The sequence below is a fragment of the Zerene cesonia genome, chromosome 17 (assembly GCF_012273895.1).
Source record: "Zerene cesonia ecotype Mississippi chromosome 17, Zerene_cesonia_1.1, whole genome shotgun sequence".
Classification (NCBI taxonomy): Eukaryota; Metazoa; Arthropoda; class Insecta; order Lepidoptera; family Pieridae; genus Zerene; species Zerene cesonia.
The window spans coordinates 1,800,599-1,821,237 of NC_052118.1; the positions used below are offsets into that span (position 1 = coordinate 1,800,599).

General features: G+C 32.7%; 1 protein-coding gene across 1 annotated transcript in view; it reads left to right on the top strand.

Moving 5' to 3' along the window:
• Nucleotides 1–4,237: 4,237 nt before the first annotated feature.
• LOC119833648 (nephrin-like) overlaps nucleotides 4,238–20,639 on the top strand; it is a 164,713-nt gene continuing 148,311 nt past the window's right edge. The window contains exon 1 of the mRNA XM_038357751.1: nucleotides 4,238–4,300. The gene's annotated coding sequence lies outside the window, so the exon portion shown is untranslated. The remainder of the gene's footprint in view (nucleotides 4,301–20,639) is intronic.

Sequence of the window (20,639 nt, forward strand, 5' to 3'; positions counted from 1 at the left end):
TTCATAAAGTGCATTTACGTAAAAATTGTAGTGATGAAACTTTCGCTTATATGAGAACAATGGGTTGCAATGCAAGCGGAGAAGGGAAATCAACGAAAGTGCTTCTCAAACTTCGCCAATAGTTAACTAACACTTCAGATAAATCAGTATTAAGTGCTATTGAAGTTTTCTATATTAATTTGATGTTTTACAGTCAAAAGCTGCTTTAAGAAAATAAGCTGGATTTCGGATAAATTGTATAAAATAATCAAATTCAATCGTTCCTTCTTAACTGCTTGTTTCGGAGATAATATTAGGGGATCGACCAATTTTCCTTCATTCCTTCGATTTATTTTCTTTCGCATTTGTTGCGTAACAATTTATTACCTTTCGCGTGTATTTGAAATTCCTTCGTTTGATTGTAAATTTGCAGTTTTTATTTTTATTCTAATTTTCTTATTTCCCGATAAACTGGAACTTTGGATAGTGCCGTAGATAAGGAATTTATAAAAAAAAACACCACTAATTAGATTATCATTTGATAGTTATATAATTACAATTTAATTAAAGGGCTGGAGGCAAATCAAGTAAGTGTTTTGTACCCAGGATTTCAGATAATTTCGATACACTAAACAAAAGGAAGCCAGTATTTATTTAAAGTCCTCTGTATAGCGCTATTAAAATTTCATACATATATCACAAATTTGGGGTGAAACAGTAGCATACTATTCTATTTATAATAATCGTGTCAAATAGCAATAGAGTAGATTCAGAATCGCTCTTAAATTTGTCCAAAAGAAATATCTTCCTATGCGTGTATTAGGGACTAACAAATGCGATGAAATGGATTTTTAACATTACTGCCAGGAGATAAGTTGTTATTTTCAATGAATGTTTTTTGCATATTTTAAATGACCCTATAAAAAATCGATTTTGAATATTATTGTATAAAGTACGTTGATGAGAAATTTTGTAAAGTACGTTACTAAAAATAGCACATTACAACTTACTAGCATATTAATAAGCATTTAACAAACTACATAAAAAATTCCCGCCAAAACAAGGTCTGAGTAGTGAGTATCAAGAAAAATGCAAAGACTTGTACAATATGAAATATTCAAACCATCACAAAGCCCTGGAGAGTTGATGGTCTAGTTATTTAGAGGAAACTCGATTTCATTATTCAAGCTGAAAGTGCTTATACATGCACCATCCGAGACGAGGTTGGATGTGTCAACATCGTAATTTGCATTACATTTTAGTAATTGAATTTCGTGGTAATATAATGACAACATTGTATTGGATAGAAAATTAAATGGTATAAACAAGAGAGCGCGCGTGGAAGCGTCGATTGTGCTGTCCCATTACATGTTAACGATCAGAGCTTGATGTTAGCTTGATGTCGCAGTTGCATACAGTTTTTGAAGTGAAACTTCTTTAGAATCGTTGTGATTTCAAACCTGATGCAACGGAAAAACGATAGGTAAGAGACACAAATACAAAATGTGTAGAATGAAGCTGGCGAAGAATGAGACAGAAATATACATACTATTTTATATTTTATACCTATATATATTCATCTCATTCTTTTGTCGATTTACTGTAGTTTCACTTCTTTAGTGTGTCAATCGCACACACACCTTTTTTTATCTTAATCTTGTCAACACATTTCAAAACGCTCACCTTATTATAGTCACCAGCTTGTTTCCTAAAGTACGTACGTAAATTCCTTTAATTAATACATGAGAATCATTATAACATTTATACTAAATATCCAATATAAAATCAAGATCCCAAGAATCTGTTAAATGCAACTGAGATACGGGATATACCTATGTAAATTAGTTAGCAAGTTCTATCTGGGGAGTTTGGCCGGTCCATTGGCGGGAGCTGCCGTGTAACAGTGATCTATGTTTGTTACTGCAATATCAACTTTGGACGGTTGTCATTTGCTTATCGTTAACACGATTGTTATATTATTGTAATTATGTTATACCGGGCAACTAAGGTGGTTGTGCTGATGGTGAGTGATGACCCATGAGCATTTGGTAAAGAGGCTGCAAATGCGTTGCCCGCTTTCAATGGTAAAGGATAGGGAAGAATTGAGGATGAGGATAAAGGAACGATCTACGAAAGGTGTGGAAATGAATATGGTCATCCAGCTACCCGCTCACTCACTCACTCACTCACTCACAGCTCCAGCTCAACTAACCGAACGAAATTCAGTATGCTACTATAGCACGCCGATCTTCTATGGGGTGTGGTACCTTCATCAGTGTGAGCTGGCCAATTCGTGCCGAAGCGTGCTCCACTCCCAAAGTTAAAATTTTTAGATATGTTACATACTTTAGATAAATGTTACACTAATTATTCACCTTCGGCTTTGCGTACAAGATATACAGTCCCGGAGTTTTCCCTCCATAGTTTTTGAGTCTTAAACTATATTTTTGTACCAAATTTAATGCAAATCGGTTCAGAGATTTAAGTGCAAAGAAGAGGCAGATAGACAGAGTTATTTTCGCAGTATCAGGGATTTATGAATAGGTATTTTTATATTGAATCTTCATATACAATTTTTTTGAAAACTTATTGGCACTTAAGAATATCGAAAACGAATCAATCCAATTAATGCAACGCCAGTTAAGACTGTATGTTTTTAATTTTTTTCTTATTAATGTAGCATTTAACATTCAACTTTACGCGTGATATATTTAATGCTATTAATTAAGTTACGACAATATTTCAACATTCTTCTTATTATTATATTTCAAAAATCATTAAACTATAAATATGGAATAAAGATATCTAATTCTATAAATTGCAATATAAGAATCACCATCAGTTTACGCCAAACAGCATACAAAGCGAAGTGGAAACCAAGTAATAATTCATACCATTAACAGTTATAGTGTAAATTCTATTATCCAGTGGGAGCTGCCAACTGTTCTTAGCATACTAATTCAAGGAAACTAGCTTCTGAGAAAAGCCAAGACTCAAACTCTTGGAGTTTTCTAATTACGCTTCTACAACCATTAAGAGTTGAGACTCACCCTTTTATAGCAGAAAGATGCTAAATGAAATAGTGTTGCGTCATTTAAATATATTTTTATGCAAATAGAATTACGGACCAGGGTAGTTTTCGTTGTCTGTTGTCTTATTTTAATTAAAAATAAATTGATTATCTTTTGGCGAATAAAGGAGCTATGTGAGTGTATCACAGCGTTGTTCTATAATAGTATGGATACTGGATGTGCAAACAATTCGTTTATGATAGATAGTTCAAGAATAATTGAGCTTTTAACAATTCATACAAACTTTTTCCAATAAATAGCAAATAAAATTGAGTTTGCAAAATGTATGTTATAAATAAGCGATTCATTTCATTAATATCCATTTTTAATGTGTGTTATACACAAAATAACAACCGACCACATAATTATAAAAACACAATGCAACAACATGCTGAATAATATATTATTTTGCTTAGGTGCTACAAAAACTCTGGAACAACCATCAAATTGTTTTCAACTCTTTCTGAACTCTTTTCAACTACTGACGCAAAAAGAGGGGGGTTATAACTTTCTGCCTCTGTGTGTATGTATTTAAAGCATTTTTTTTTCATTTTAATGCCAGTTTCCTTTCTGTGGTTCTTAGTTATATTTGTGTGAAAACAGAGCTAAGAGGGGGACCGCCATGTCAATGTCAAACTTATCGCCAATGTGATATTGAATATTTTTTCACAACTCCCTCAATATAGTTGTCAAATGCGTGACTAGTAAATTATCTATGTCAATTTTAATTTCATTTAATTGGATTCTTTAGTTTATACATTATACTTTATGGTTTGCTGTAACTGTGTCTATGATTGAAAACAAAAATATATTCTTAGAACTCCATACAATTACCTATATGACATAATCCAAAATACTATTCACAAAATAATATGAGCTTTAATAATCTAAAAGATAAAAGATATGCAATGCGTATACATACGCATAACCTCTTAGAAATAGCAAACCGCTCTTGCACCCGCGGCTTTACTCGCGTGGTAAACAAGCTCAAAAATAGACAATCCAATAATATAAACAAAAACCATTAAACGCTTTCTTTAAACACATCCCGAAACAATGCTAATAAACTAATCCAGAATTATAATCAATAAGGCGGGTGCATACGACCGAATTAGCCCACGGGTTAGCTTAGGTCAATACAATTATGTGTAATTGTCTGAAGCTCATACCCTCACTTGTTTTATCGTCCGCGTTGGTGCTTGTGTACTGTGTGTGTTTGTGCTAAATTTGTGATCATTCTAGAGTTTTTGGTAAGCTATTTATTATTATTATTAGTTGAGCAAATAATTTTATTGCATCTCGGATACATATACAGATTTTTATTTTTGAGGCATTTATACACGAATTTAGAAATTAAACGAAATGTCGTGATAAATATTATAATGAATAAATCGCGTTAAAAATCTGTTAAGAGAGGCTTTAACTTGACATGCACGTCGGCAAAAAAAAATGTCCTAATTTCTATGTGAATTAATTCCAATGAGACCGTTTTGAAATTTTTTGGATTGCATTTATGTACTTAAGCATATATCTTATATAATAAAAATGAGATTGTTTGATAAAACTCAAACTTTAGTAATATAACTCAAAATCAATGCAAAGTTAAGAAGTAGTAAAGTATTTTCTTTTGGAAATAACATTAAACATGTAACAGTGGAATATTTTGTTTAAATTAAATCTCGGAATATTACATTTTTAGTTAAGATTTTCTCTCATGTTACTAAGGTTGAAACATAATTAATTAGATAACACAATATAAACACGAATTACGCGACATGCTACGAAAAACTCGATCGTTTCATCAATCGGGGAGCTATCAAAACTTTTACATAAAATCTCGCATTCCGCTTTCCGATTCTTTGATGTTCCTGTCACTGTGTCTGACATGCGAAGAAACTCTAATCGTATTAAGGTCCAAGAGCCTATGCTTCAAAGAATAATATTTGGATTTTTTAGGAAACGTTTGAGCAATTTTACAAGGCTTTTAACATAAATGAATGTAAATAAATGTACGTAATATCGTTTTTAATTATTTTCAGTGTAAGGCATGATTGTAGGTATTAAAAACCAGTGGTGGCTCAGTGGCGAGAACATCGGATTTAAAAACAATAAGTCGGGGTTCGAGAGCGGGCGAGCCTGCAGGAAATAAATTCATTTTTCAATTTATCTGCACATGTTGATAACATCACCACTGCTTAAAACGGTACAGGATAACATCTTGAGGAAACCGGCATGTCCAAGAATCAAAAGTTCGACGACATGTGACATCTGCCAACCCACACTTGGCCAACGCTCATAGGAGGCCTGTGTCCCAGCAGTGGGAACATATATGGGCTGATGATTATGATGATGATAATGATTTTAGAGTCACGCTGACGATTCGCTGACCGGCGGTGCTGACAGCCAGAATGTTTGAACCTCTATGCACCAAATACGCTGATACCTATCCGTATTATATTACGCTTCGTAGAGGCTCACACGTTTCGACTGTCAACCTAAATATGTTATATTTAGGAAAAAAATGTTATTATCATTATGTTATCGCGTAAAAATATAGTAGGTATGTACTAGCCATTTGGTACTTAATGAGTTATGAAATAAAAATATAAATAGGTCTATAATATAATATTCATCATGTTTCCCTTCGCTTATTGTTAGTAGTATTCCGGTTATCTTTATTATATATACTGTTAGATTTATGCTGTTATCATTCTTAACGCGGCTGATAATTTGGACGATATTTCAATTGAATCTTTAATAAATTAATAACGAAATGTTAACTAACTCCTAATCTACTTCAACACGGGGAAGCACCTTTAATCAAGTAAGTAGTTCCGAATAAAATTGCCTAATGGAATTTAATTTTGAGTCTCTTTGATTGATACGAATTACTCTGTAATTTTCTTGTAACAAAAGTCCCTTTGTTAATTTAAATCTTTGAAACAAAATTGTCGTAATCCCAAAATGTAAGTTAAATGTATGTTTACAAATGTATAAGACAGTTAAATTCCTTCCTTTGTTTCTTAAAGAAAATTATGTTTGTTGTTCGTAATTGAATAGAATATTGTCCCTTCCTGAATCGTTATATCATTTCAATTCTTCCAAATATTGCTTTGGGCTTCAAAGTTTTACGGTATGGGGTTTATTTTTTACTTAAGATTCTATCGTATTTTTTATGTAACCGACTTTAGACTCGATTTTGTACCACTTTAACTGACAGATTTAATTCAAACTTTGCACACTTACCAATCGGTGACAATACATTGATTTCATGAGCTTACCTATTATTCTGATTAGGATTGTCAGGATTTAAAAAATCGAAATCATTTCCTTATGAATATGAGCAAGTGAGACAGTGAATTGTTTCTGTTATGTCTTTTTTTTTAACAATATTAATATTTACTTTAAAATACAATCAGTATTTTATTAACATTTTTAGTAAATGTATATAAAGAGCTCGGAAACATCCTGTTTGTACGCAATCCATACGATCTTTTGTTTATTCAGATCAAATAGACTATTCCGATATAGTTGAAATTCATACGTTCAATTATTAGTCTATTTTCCACAGCGTTCTGGTAATTTTTTCTGCGGTTTTATTTGTCCAAGTATCGCTGTCGTGAACGTTTCATTTATAAATTTACTTTTCATAAATATTTCTTTGTTTCTAATAGATTTTTCTGTATCATTCAATATTGTCTTGTGAAAGGTTGATTTTGAATGTATCTTTAATTTATTTTCGTAATCTATCTCAGTATTTATATTGAGTGATTCTTGTAGGAGAATAAATAAGATGAAGAATATTCATTACACTGAAAAACGAATTTATTTAAGCAAATCATTGAAGGGAGCAAAAACATAAATCTGAAAATTTGAGCTCTGTACAATGTAAATTATTTAAACTACTTTCAATTTGTACATTAAATAAATCATCGTTTACTAATGTATCATGAATTATTAATTTTCGTGTGTATATAGGTAGACGTATAATTTCATTTAATTCGATCGATTTGTATCGACTGTGGGAGTCGAGCATGCTTCTGTATGGCTTTGGGCTAGCCCGCATCGGAGAAGTACCACACCCCGCCAGAGAACTGGCTTGAAATAGAAGTCTATTACTTTGGTGAATGGAGGAGTTGGAGGCCTTTCCTTCTCCTCCTCACTCTTCCCAGTCCATTACTTCTTTCCAGTCGTCAATCCTTTCCTTATCCCTTACTCCTTAGCGAGCAGCGCATTCGCAGAGGCGCTACTCCTGCGATTGATCATCAAGTGAATCATTAGATCATTTGCCCGCATCGATATAAATAAAACAGTACATAGGAATATTGTACAATGGGTGGTCTTTTCATTAACCAGTCAACCAGTGATATAGAAACACTGGTATAATAAAATTTAAAAGGCGTAAGAGAAATAATTGCAATAGTATCAAATGATAAATACAAAACCATGATAAAATAATGATATCGAAATCACAGACATTGTTATCTTTCCGATACATGGGAAATTAACCCTTACTAACTCTATATCTATATGACCAATAGAAGGATTAAAATCAAAACAACACCCAAATAGACAATCCGTACCAATAATCATTGATGGCATGCGGGTTAACATCATAGTTATCAACTATTGTTAGACCATCAAGTTGAGCGGGTTGTCAATACAAACTGAAGATTATAATCGATATTGTACTTGGGGTCTATTGTATTCAACAAATTTTAGAATTATATACCATAGTAATAGTATAATTATCTTTAGAAGTTTATTGTTATTATTATTCTATTAATTGATACAATGTCTTTTAGAGCAAATGTGAAAGTGTAAGTTCTAGAAATGCTGTTTTCGTCGATTTGGTTTTACCACATTTCATATGCTAGTTAGTCATTTAAGGAATTGCGTCTTATAAACGGGATTGTGTTATTTTGCATGTAACATTATATTCTTCATTAGATTTTGCCCACAGCTTAGCACACGGTAAATTCGGATTAAAACCTCTTTCCCCGCTTCTCTCTATGTTACAATACATATAAATCCTCCTCTTGAATAAGAAAAAAAATTATAATTAAATAAAAATGGTTGCCTGTAAAGTCGGTTTTACGGGCGAAGATTTTACGTGACAACGTCTTTTTTTCCAACGCCAAGAACGCTCGAGAAAGACAGAGACAGAGACACAAGCACGCGCCGATTCAATGCGCCTAATTCTCTAGTGCTGCGCGCGCGGCGGACCGATCATAGTTCGGTGACTCATCGTAACGTTACCGGGCGTTTCACTTTTTCATGAGTGACTCCGAGCCGCAACCTAATTTAAGACGTTGTCACGTCAAAAAAAAAAAACCACGAAAATCTGTGGTGGTGTGTGTTATTTTTAAGATCTTATGCTTACACAGACCGACCACGGAAAGCAACTTTGCTTTATACTGTGTACTGATATTACATTCTTTGCTAATTTTTCAACGTTCCTCTGAAGAGGAATTACTTTACCGTCAAGAAGCCAAATTAAATTCTTGTTCTGGTGTGCTATAATTGCAGGATTTCCAAAAAATTAAAGAAATACGATTTATATAAATAATAATCTGAGTCTCTTCTGATGACCACGCACGTGTCTAAACTTTTCTCACATCCATTTTTTTCTCAGTAAATAATAATTAAATCGTCAATATTTAAGTACGTCCATTGGGTGAATTTTTAAGGATTCTTTGAATCAACAAATTAAATCCGTAAATCGTGATTAATAAGAGATAAATGAAATTAAAGACTTTTTAACTGATTAATACTCGATTTATTTCATTATATATTTAACCCGAAGCTCGCTGTAAAGTGTAAATAATATAATGAATAAATCGCATTTAAAATCCGTTAAAAAGTCTTTAATTTCTAAACCTAAATCTGTAATGTACTACGCTAAGTATCATAGTATTCTATAAGATAAATCAACGATGCAGTTTTAATATAATTAATTTAACAAAAAATACCACCTTCAAGTTGTTTAAATTAGATCAAATTAAGTAAATGGGACGATGGAACGAAAGGCATCAGATCTAAGTCGGAATTTTAGTTCAATTTCAGAGGGCAATCATAAAAATATAATCGAATTGAAAACCTAGCCTAGGAATAACTAAATAATTCAGAACTTGATATTCCAATAATTTAGTAGAATATTCAGGTCTTAATAAGCAGTCGATGATGAATGGGTTTACAGTTTATAATTAATGACAATCCATTACTGTTCCTACTCGTAGTGATGTGGAATTTCATCAAATTAATGTAGCAATGAACTAAATTCAGATATTGTTCGTCATAGTTAGTAAGACTCGTTACAAGACATAGGGAGTAGAGACTTATTATTATCATACTAATATTATAAATGTGAAAGTTTGTTTGTTTGGATGTTTGCCCGTCAATCACGTTGAATCTACTGAACGGATTTTGATGAAATTTGGTATACAGGCAGGGTATGAGCTGATTTTGGTGATAGGATACTTTTTATCCCGATTGCATGATGTCTTGGGATAAAACAGGAATCTTGATCTGTATTGAATCTGGATCCGGGCGGAGACTAATGCAAATAAACTTGATTTAAAATTAGTAACAGTAATGAAAAACTATTGGCCGTTTCATTATATTGCAAACGTAATGATAGTTTAAAAACAAAAATAAGTACAATTTTAACTCTTTTAACAGCAATTTATATTACGTTTTACAGTTTCTAAAATATTATGAACTCTCGCCTGTCAATCATGTTTCGCGTTAAAACTCAATATTTGGCGTTTGAAATCTGTAAAATTTAAAAAAGAAAAAAAAACTGTTAAAGCCCAAAAAAGTTGTTTTGTTCAAAATAACGGTGAGAGCTCACAGGTAAATCCTCCAAGCCTTCACGTTTGAAATATCGCTAAAAGCTAGTTTTTTTACCAAAGCAAAGCGGCGAAGTGGGCTCGACTGTTAAAAAAAATATCAATATATTCTCTAATTCTGAAATATATCACAGGAAATATTAACTTTCATAAAAATTTAAATATTCACCTTAATTTAAACGATGTACTATGAAAAACACAATATGTACTTTTTTCACTCAATACGTTTATAAGAATATACAGTAATATAATAATATCTTACATGTATATTCATTCTCTAAGCTGTTTTTTCTTTTATCTTCTTCCCAGACATCTTTTGTTTATACAGGTATATATAAATAAGGAGCTTGATGTAATTTTTACATATTCTCGTAATATATCATCATAATTCAGGCGCCAAAAATGAGTGTTTTTCTTATTTTTTTATTAACCCACAGTCACTGCCACGACTAACACGAATCATGTCAATGTGCTGCGCACAAGAACTTGTCAAAGAAACATACATGCGTACATAGACTCAAAAACATAAACCTCAATTCGTCATAGTCGTATAAAACAGAAATGTGCAGTTAGTAGCTAAATATAAGTCATCTATTGCATTTATTTGCTTGCCATTGTAAATATTAAAACATTTTCATTTCCGACCACATTTTCATAACATAAATACTTGTAAAGGAAGAACCTTTGAAGGAAAATTAAATGGAAGCTTAACGAGCAGTTATCTCCAACTTTACACCAGTAATCACCATCGAGTGTGAATTTGGAAGTTCCTTCAATTTATTTTCTGCAACTGTTTATGTTTTTGTCTGCTTGTAACCGCTGTGTTGTGTTCTGTATTTACTTTTATCAATAACAAGGTGTTCGCCCCGGCTTCGCCCGTGGTACATATATAGTCTATGTTACTCGTGGATAATGTAGCGTTTGAATGGTGAAAGAATTTTTAAAATCGGTCAAGTAGTTTTTGAGCCTATTCATTACAACCAAACAAACAAAGTTTTCCTCTTTATAATATTAGTGTAGATAATATTTTTCTTTTATCTTTATAATTAATACAATATATAACATAACTGTGTAAGAACTTGTTAAACAATGTTAATAAATAGATTGATTGTTTTATGAACCGTTTCGAAAAATAGTATGGTTAATGCAAAATTAATTTAAATTGTAAAAATATTATTCGTTAATAAAGGAGTTGAGTATTTAAAGTTATATATTTGAATAATAATTTATACGTAAATTATTGATATCTTGTGGTAAATAGTCGAAGTATATTATGACTATCAAGAAGTTTAATTGAATAAATAAATGTTTTACTTTCAATGGCGTTGATAAAATTGTCTCATTCATATTTAAAAATCAATCAATATTAATTATTCTGTCGCGCAAAGTTTATCAAATATCAGTCGAATCTGTTCTGTTCTTCCGTTGTGTTAATAAATAGCTTACGGAAGTAATATAAACTCACGTCTAAAACAATAAAAACCTTACAACGTGGAATAATTGTATTTACATGATAATACTCTTGGGTTTTCATAAATTCTTCAAGTGGTCCTTCGAGGATTTCATTAACATCGTTGGTATTTGAGGAAGTTTCGTTGGGCGTCATGGCCATCCTATTGTACTATTACTAATTATTACTTACTGTTTGTAAGGATGTGTGTGCGTTTGTTGCTCTTTCACGCAAAAACTGCTGAACCGATTGCAATGAAATTTGGTACATAGACAGCTGGACAAGTGGAATAGCATATGAGCAACTTTTTATCCCGATATTCCTACGGGATAAGGACTTACGCGGGTGAAATCGCGGGGCGCAGCTAGTATTATAGATGCGAAAGTTTGTAAGGGTGTGTGTGTGTGTGTGTGTTTGTTGTTCTTTCACGCAAAAACTACTGAACCAATTACAATGAAGTTTGGTATGTAGATAGCTGGACATCCCGATATTCCTACGGAATACGGACTTACACGGGTGAAACTGCTGGGCGCATCAATCAACGATCGGACGGAACCGGCTGAAATTTGACATGCAGATAGATGCTATGACGTAGGCATCCGCTAAGAAAGGATGATGATTAATTCTACCTTTTAAAAAGTTTGTATCGCGAAAATTTATTAAGACCGCGCGGGCGACGCTGCGGGCAACAGTAGTTGCATTATAAAATTATTAGCTTCACGCCCCGGCTCCATCCGGGCAGTCATTTACAGTAGTTAAAAAAATATAAACTATACTATATTTTACGTATGTTTATATATTACGATAAATGCGAGTGTGTATTTTGTTTTTTATGTGTTTGTTGTTTGTTTGTCATTCCATCACGTCGCAACGGAGCGATGTCGAGTAATTTTTTGTGTCAGGAGATGATAAGGAGGCTGGAGAATAACATAGACTACGTTTTTCCGCGGAGACATCGGAAAATGTACTACTACATACTTGTAGAATATTTATTACATAGTATGAAAGAAAGTCACTTTCTCTGTCTGTCCCTATATTCTTATGTATGCTTAAATCTTTAAAACTATACAACGGATGTTGATGGGAGATTTTTAATAAATAAAGTACTTAAAGATGAAGGTTTACATTTATAATAAAATCTTTTAAACTACTCCAAATTTAACGCGCGCAAAATGTAATCATACATAGAGTCTATAAGTTTTACTAAGAGAAAAATGTCATATTTAATACTTTTTTCTACATAATTAGTTAGTTTATATTACAAATGATGTACAGATTATGCCAACTAAGTACTTAGGTTTGTACGTAAGTGACAATACCACAGCTCTCATCTTTATTCAAGGTCCCACTATCATTGTCTCGTATTATATCATATCCGCTTTGTCGGTGACCGTCATTTGCATATAACATTGCATGTAAATTGTTGATTTTTTTCTAATTTTTGTAAAGATGTAAAAATACCTATGGATGCAGAGAGCGAGTATGTTTATTTTTACAAATTTGGACAACATTATTTTTACTGAATTAATAATAACTATTTTAATATTTGAATAAAATATAAAATATTGCACATTATTAGAAAAATCATCTCAAAATTCCATCAAAAAAGTGCAGTATTCAAGGTCTTTAAAAATTTCGCAGTATCTAAGAATTCTTCCGAGTAATTTCTCCTTATCTGATACCGGAAAACAGCTCCAGGCGTTCCATTCGCAACTTATTTATGAAGTAATAATTTTTACGTAATATTTCTGGAACCTTAATTAGAACACGGTCTCCCATCAACATTAGGGAGTGTAGAACAAACTTTATACATAAATTTATAATATTCGCGTTGTTTGTACCAGCGAGAGAGAAGGGATTGTACACTGTACATATTGCATATTGTTATGTTATCTACGCAGTACAATTTGCATAATCTCAATGTGAGAAGATTTCTTAATTCTATGTAAAATTAACTCGTAGTTTCGCCGTTCGTCGTCACGTCTTTCATGCTCGGTGGTTGTTTGTTAGCAGTCTGCTTGGATATTTATGTGTTAGAGTAGTTGTTTAAACTGGCGGGATTAGCAGAATTATTTTTACGTGCATAGTATTTATATAGAGCGATAAATTACCGGGCTTCTGCGCGTGATTCGATCTTTCACTGTATAATTCAAACGGAAAATATATTTTACCTTTACATTTTTCATAACAAATATATATGTTTTTTAACGTTATATTAATGGGTACATTTAGCTTTAAAATTGTAACTTAAATATAACAGATAGGTTACGTTGAACATTAATCAGTGTTTTTAGTTACTTCGATTGTCTTATTCTGTTATTCCTCTCTAGGCTTAATTCTTTATTATAAAATACTACATAAATTATGACGATAAGCTTATTTTCTATTCTTTTAATACTTAAACAAAACAGACAGAACATGTACCGTAAATATATTTTTCAAGTAAAATTGCATCTCAGTTATGTCTGCTGGGAAATACCAGCGGAATTTTTATGTTATGTTAAATTTATGTTTTAGGCAGTTTTTCAAAACGTACGTATCTCAGATTAGCTTTTAAATTACAGTTTCGTTATATGGCGAAATATGAAGCAAGGTCGGCTATATATGTCTGTGTGCTAATACATTATGCTTTCTGTGTGCATGTGTAAATATTTTCAGTAAAATTAATTACATAAGTGATATTTGAATAACGATTTTTAATCCATAAGCGGGTAACTGAGCTGGTGGATCGCCGATTAGCATTCACAGAGGTAGTGCCTCTGCAAATGCGCTGCCTGTTTCAAGGGGAAAGTGATAAGGATTGATGACAGGAAAGAAAGACTGGACTGGGAAGGATGAGGAAAAAATGGGCCTCCATATAACAAATTTAAAAATGCAATCTTAAAAGTATTTGAAAATAACTTGACAGCAACGTCATTTTAGTAGCATCTTCTCAGAAATCGATACAGAAGTATTTTTCATCTACCAAGGTACATTTTTTTGCTATCCCTACTCCAAGATCATTACACATCAAAGAAACACGTTATTTCTAATATCCCACAAAGGGATCATTATCGAGCAATCTGTGAAAATTATTGCGTAATAATTTATGATATTCGCACCAAGGGGGACCATACTCGAGGGAGCCAATCGGAACGGACTCTCGGCCCTAACTTTCTTAAACGAGAAAAGGTAATGTATGCAAATTAGTGTAACTTTATTCCCTTAGAGCTATTAGGAACACTTTGACCGTTTGATAAGTGTTAGAATGGAGATTTTTCATTGTACTCCGTCCGCTATCTTATTAACGGACGCAGATAAATTCTAATTTGCAGTTTATCTTTGCCCTGTTTTAAGTCTTTTATGTTTGTGTATCACAAAGTTTGCTATTTTTAATGTCGATTATCTTGAATACTATAGTCCGGATCGTGAAGTTTCTAGTGTATATGCATAAATGGAGCTGTGATAAGTAGCTGTGTTATTTATAAAAACTTAATTTTTTAATACGTACCTTATAAAAATCGTTTACGTTGTTGATTTGTAATTCACCGAATAAAAGCGTCAGTTTTGAAAACGTTCATGAAACGTAATGGATTATGTCAATAATAGCCATATCATGTAATAAAAAATTAACAATAAACTCGGCTATAAAGCTTCCTCTTGAATCACACTATATATTAAAAAAAAATCCCGTCAAAAACAGATACGTTATTTTAAAGATCTAAGATAACATACACACATATAGATGACGGAAAGTAACTTTGTTTTATCTTATGTAGTAAAGAGTTATGAATACACGAGCGAATCCGCGGGCAACAGCTACTTAGTTTATAATTCACATATAAGTCATTCTATCTCACACCACATCGCGTGATTAGAAGCAAATAAATGAGTATTTTTCATTCATTTCTAAGATCTAGGTTATTCAGAGTATAATTGAATTAAATTGATATTTTATATAGAATACATTTGTTCAATCAGTTACAATGACTCGCTATCAACTTATAGGTTTTCCATTGATTAGACACATTAAAAGATTATAATGCACACGCTGTAGTGAGAGCGTAATTAAATACTCGTGATAAAGAAAGCATCGGCTTACAGGTCATCAACTGTATTTTTATAATGTGATATTTGTTGTGACATTCCCTCGGGGAAAGTGTTCTTAAACTATTACCTTTAAATGTGCCTTTCTTGTACAGGTAGTTTGAATTTCAGAAGCGGCGGAAAGATTTTCTTACAAGCTATAATGCCTGGGGTTTCGATAAATTGATTTAGATAGCCTATAATACACAAAACACCATAGTACTATTAATTAACTAGTAGAACATCAGTGGTGGCTCAGTGGTGAGAACCTCGGACTTCAAAGTCGATAAGTCGGGGTTCGAGACCGGGCGAGCGTGCAGGAAATAAATTGATTTTTCAATTGAGCTGCGCATGTGAACAACATCACCACTGCTTAAAACGGTGAAGGAAAAGAAAGTGAGGAAATCGGTATGTCTAAGAATCAAAAGTTCGATGACATGTGATATCTACTAACCCGCACTTGGCCAGCGTGGTGGATTATGGCCTGAACCCTCATAAGAAGCCTGTGTCCCAGCAGTGGGAACATATAGTTGATGATGATGATTTTGATGAAATGATAATAACACGTAGACTTCAGGACCCATCGACAATTTATCCTAGACTTCTTAGCCACGTATTTATTAACGATTAGACTAGAAGTCCTGATAATTATTATTACTTCTTGAATTATTTTAGTCTGGAGGTTGTAATGGGTAGTTATTACTGATTATAGTTATAAAAGAGAAACGGTTATATGCTGATGACTATTTGTCCTGTATTTGATGCGGCAAATAATGTTAATAGAAACAATTCATATAATGCAGATAAAAAGATAATTACTTCTGTTGTAGATGTAAATAATATATTCATTAAGATATTTGGATTCATTTTCGACCTTTTAATTGTACGTTTTTAGAGATATGTATAATGTATATGATATGATATTTAATAATATAAATCGTTTCATTTTGCACTACAATCTTAAACATGCTGTAGTCATACTAGCCTTAATTAATAAAAGGAAACATAAAAGATTTGAAATGTGTATTTAAATAGAGAACGCCTGTCACCATCCTTACAAAATGCGCAATTAAAACCACAGACGGGGCTCTATAAGAAAACAGTGCACACATACACACATTTGTCGCATTCAATAGGTTCAATTAGTTCCATAAACACCATTGATAATTGTCTGAAGCACACATCAACAGCCGATAAATAATAACGGAGCCTTGAGTGGAATGAGTCATTACACGGGAATGGCCTTTTCATGGAATACACGAATCGCCATGAAAGCTACTGTAATTATTTTGTTGTGGGCGATTCGTCGGTCCGTCATTTTTCAATGCAATTGACGGTAAAAGCATTTTTATTTAACATGAAATAACGCTGGTATTTCTTGTTTATGTAACGTGTGTTATAAATTCAGCTTCAGATAACGGTTTCACTCATAAGATAAATGAATAAAAAGTAATGATTTCTTATTTAGACTATAATCTATCTCTTTAGATTCATTATGTAAAAACTTATTTATACAATAAATGTTTGCGTGAAAGGTTACAAATACATATGTTCAGACTTTTGATTTCGTCATGTAAGTTTCGTCGTAATGGGATGTGCGAGCAAAAACAATACTTCTTAAGGTTATTACACTAAGCCTGTGCCAAAAATAACAACAACCATTTCCTACGCAGCCTAGAATCCGAATCAACGTTATATTATAAGGCAATAAATAATATTTCGATACCAGTTATTATAATAATGTTTTTCACATACATTTAAGCAGAATATTCTATAAGAGATATATTCTATAAGAGAATGCTTTCATGTATTTTTATGTCATAGCGGGCAACTGAGGTGGAAGGAGAGAGAAAAAATACTATCACGGGTGAAGCCGGGGTGGACCGCTAGTAATCTAATATAAAACGCAGTACCTAAAAGAAACTTCTTGAAAGAATTTTATGTCAAAGCGGGCAACTGAGCCGGGCCTTCAGCTTTCCCACTCACCGTACGAAACACAATAGCATGCTAATATTTCACGCCGGTCTTCTATGGGGTGTGGTACGTCCCCCGAGCGAGCTAGCCCAATTCGTGCCGAAGCGTGCTCGACTCCCACATATAAGTGCACTTATATTAAAAATTCGAAAGTTTGTAAGGATGTGTGTGTGTTTCTCTTTCACGCAAAATCTACTGAACCGATTGCGATGAAATTTAGTACGTAGATAGCTGAACAAGTGGAATAACACATAGGCAACTGTTTATCCCGATATTCCTACAGGATATGAACTTACGCGGGTGAAACCGCTGGGCGCAGCTAGTAAGTACATAAAATGTTCAGCTTATTCATCTGAATTTGTTCCACTATTTGATGTGGAAATACAAAATACTATTTGTATTTTCTATTCTAACTGATGTAATAATATAAGCGTGTATTCAATTTACAGAAATAATTTATCTATTCCGTATACATCGCAATTACTATTCGCAAGCATTTGAAATACCAGCGTGTAATTACCCATAATACTACAGAGGTTTTGAGTAATTGTTTGTAAATAACCAGCTTTCCGCCAGCGGTTTTGCCCGCGTATTAAAGGAAAATATAGAGAGACTCGGGATTTTCTCACATAGTTCCCGTTCTCGTATTTCTGGGATAAAACTAACCTATGTCCTTTTGAATGTCCGAACTGGACCACATGTTAAAAGGCTGGTCCCTTTTGGACTGTTCCTCATGGGAGGCAACAATCCTACTATAATATCATAAATGCGAAAGTTTGTAAGGATGTGTGTGTGTTTGTTGCTCTTTCACGCAAAAACTACTGGACCGATTGCAATGAAATTTGGTACATAGACAGCTGGCCAAGTGTAATAACATATAGGCAACTTTTTATCCAATATTCCTACGGGATATGGACTTACGCGGGTGAAACCGCGGGGCGAAGCTAGTATCAAATAAAAAACGAATCATAAAAATCGATTTATCCAATAAAAACTTATAAAGAAACAAAAAACAATCAAAAAAACAGTCTTATAATAACCTCCTCTTATGAATTCAGTTGATAATATAACATAGAACACATGTCAAAAAAATTACAGACACAATAAAAGGGAATAAGAAAACACACCAGAACTTAGCACAATAGAACGTAACGCAATTTGGGGCATATAAACATAAGAAGTACGGCCAGGGAGTAAGCAAAACATGAATGTGAATTCATTCGGAAGCAACACGACGGCGTGTCAGTTAATATGAATTAATTATAGTTAATTTATGAACATGCGGGCGTGACTCCTTGGGGATTGAATCCTTAATAAATAACGAGTAAAGTGGGCTGTTTTCGAATACTTTCTGGGTCACATTGCCCTTTATGTCATGTGCTTTTATATAGCGTGGTTGTAATTGAAAAAATATTACTGTCATTTCATATAACGCTACCTAGCTACGCTACCTATATAAGCATTGTATTGTGTTATTTTTAAATACGTATGTTTACTCTTGTATATTATTTGTATGTAGGGACCATAGTAATTTATCTATCTGATAACATTAGATTTTGAATTCTTGTATGTGTATCTGTATTATATGTAATCTGCATGTCAGAAACGGCATTAACGATTTTCACGAAATTTTGATACAGAGAGTTTCGGGGATAATCGAACTTATTTTAACTTTTGATGATCAATATAATCACACTAATATTATGTGAAAGTTTGTTTGTTCGAATGTTCGTCCGTCAATCACGCTAAAGCTACTAAACGGATCTTGATGAAATTTGTTATACAGGCAGGATATGAGTTGAATTGGGTGACAGGATACTTTTTATCCCGATTAAATGCTTAATTGCCATAAAACAGGAATCTTGATATTCGGGCGGAGCTAGGACGAGCGTCTAGTATACTCAACAATTTTCTGTCATATTCGAATAATTTCTATTACAATAACTGAACTAATATAATTCCTTCTTAACCTTCAGTGTGTCCTATTAATAAAACAACAAAACTAAACGAGATACACTAAACAATAATATACGGCCATTACAAGGCATTTAAAATAATAAAGATGATATCACACCAATTTACAGACAATAAAAAGTGCATCATGTGATCAGTTTAAATTATTGTAAAGTGCCAAGGCTATGTATGCAATTTATATTATTATATTGAATGTTACTTGTATGTCAAGTAACATTCTTTTATATTATAATTTTTTTTTTAAATTATACAATACAATCATATTAAATAAGGAATGATTTTCAAAAAAAAATCTTAGTTCCATTATGAAAAACCAATTCTTAATAATCTTTTAAAACCTTTTACACGACATAAATAAATTCAAAATTCAAAAATTTCCCACCCGATTTTTAATTATCCCGAATCTTAAATTTTACATAGATCATATTTTTTTCTATAAATTCCTTAAAAGTTATGTAAAAATATTTAGGAAACGACTAACGACGCCAACGCTTAGGTAGAAATGAAAAAAGCCGCATCCAAATAGGTCGATTCATTTCAGAGATATGATGCTACTGACAGACATATACACAAATATACCTCTAGCTCAAAACCCCTCTTTTGCATCGGTGGATAAAAATAGACCTCTGCATAAAAAGTGGTCAGAATTATACTACACATACATTTTAAGAAAGAAAGGATCAAAAGTAATACCTAATAAACTAAAAGGATCAAAAGTGTTCCACCGACAAAGCATCTACATTATTCTCGGTTCCTATAAAATTACTAATTTATTTGCAGATAGATATTACCATAAAATATTCAACACCCTAATACCGTTAGGGAATTATCGTAATTAGCGTAGTTGACACTATTACGCGAAATACCCGCCTAATTTGAGCTACTGCAGTCAATTTATTAATTTGTTGTCTAAATATTGGAATTATTCAATCAATAGGTATTTGAGGATATATAAAGGACATTATAAAATATCTCGAACCTATGGACTATGCCTCTACATAATATGTTTATGGACGGTGGTAGCTGATGGTAAGCATCAGGCGACCAAGTCCATTGCCGACACTGACAGAAAAAAATCTAATTTCATTATTTTCGTAACTGTTTGGGATATATTCATACATTTTTTAAATTTAAATTATGTAAATTGTACACTTTCGATTTTTTGCTTTACTAGTAATAAAGTTGAGAGTATTATGACGTCACATTGTTCTGATAATGCATCTATGTATGTACCTAGCTATGAGGCCGTCTACATTGATCAGGGTCAGCCCGACA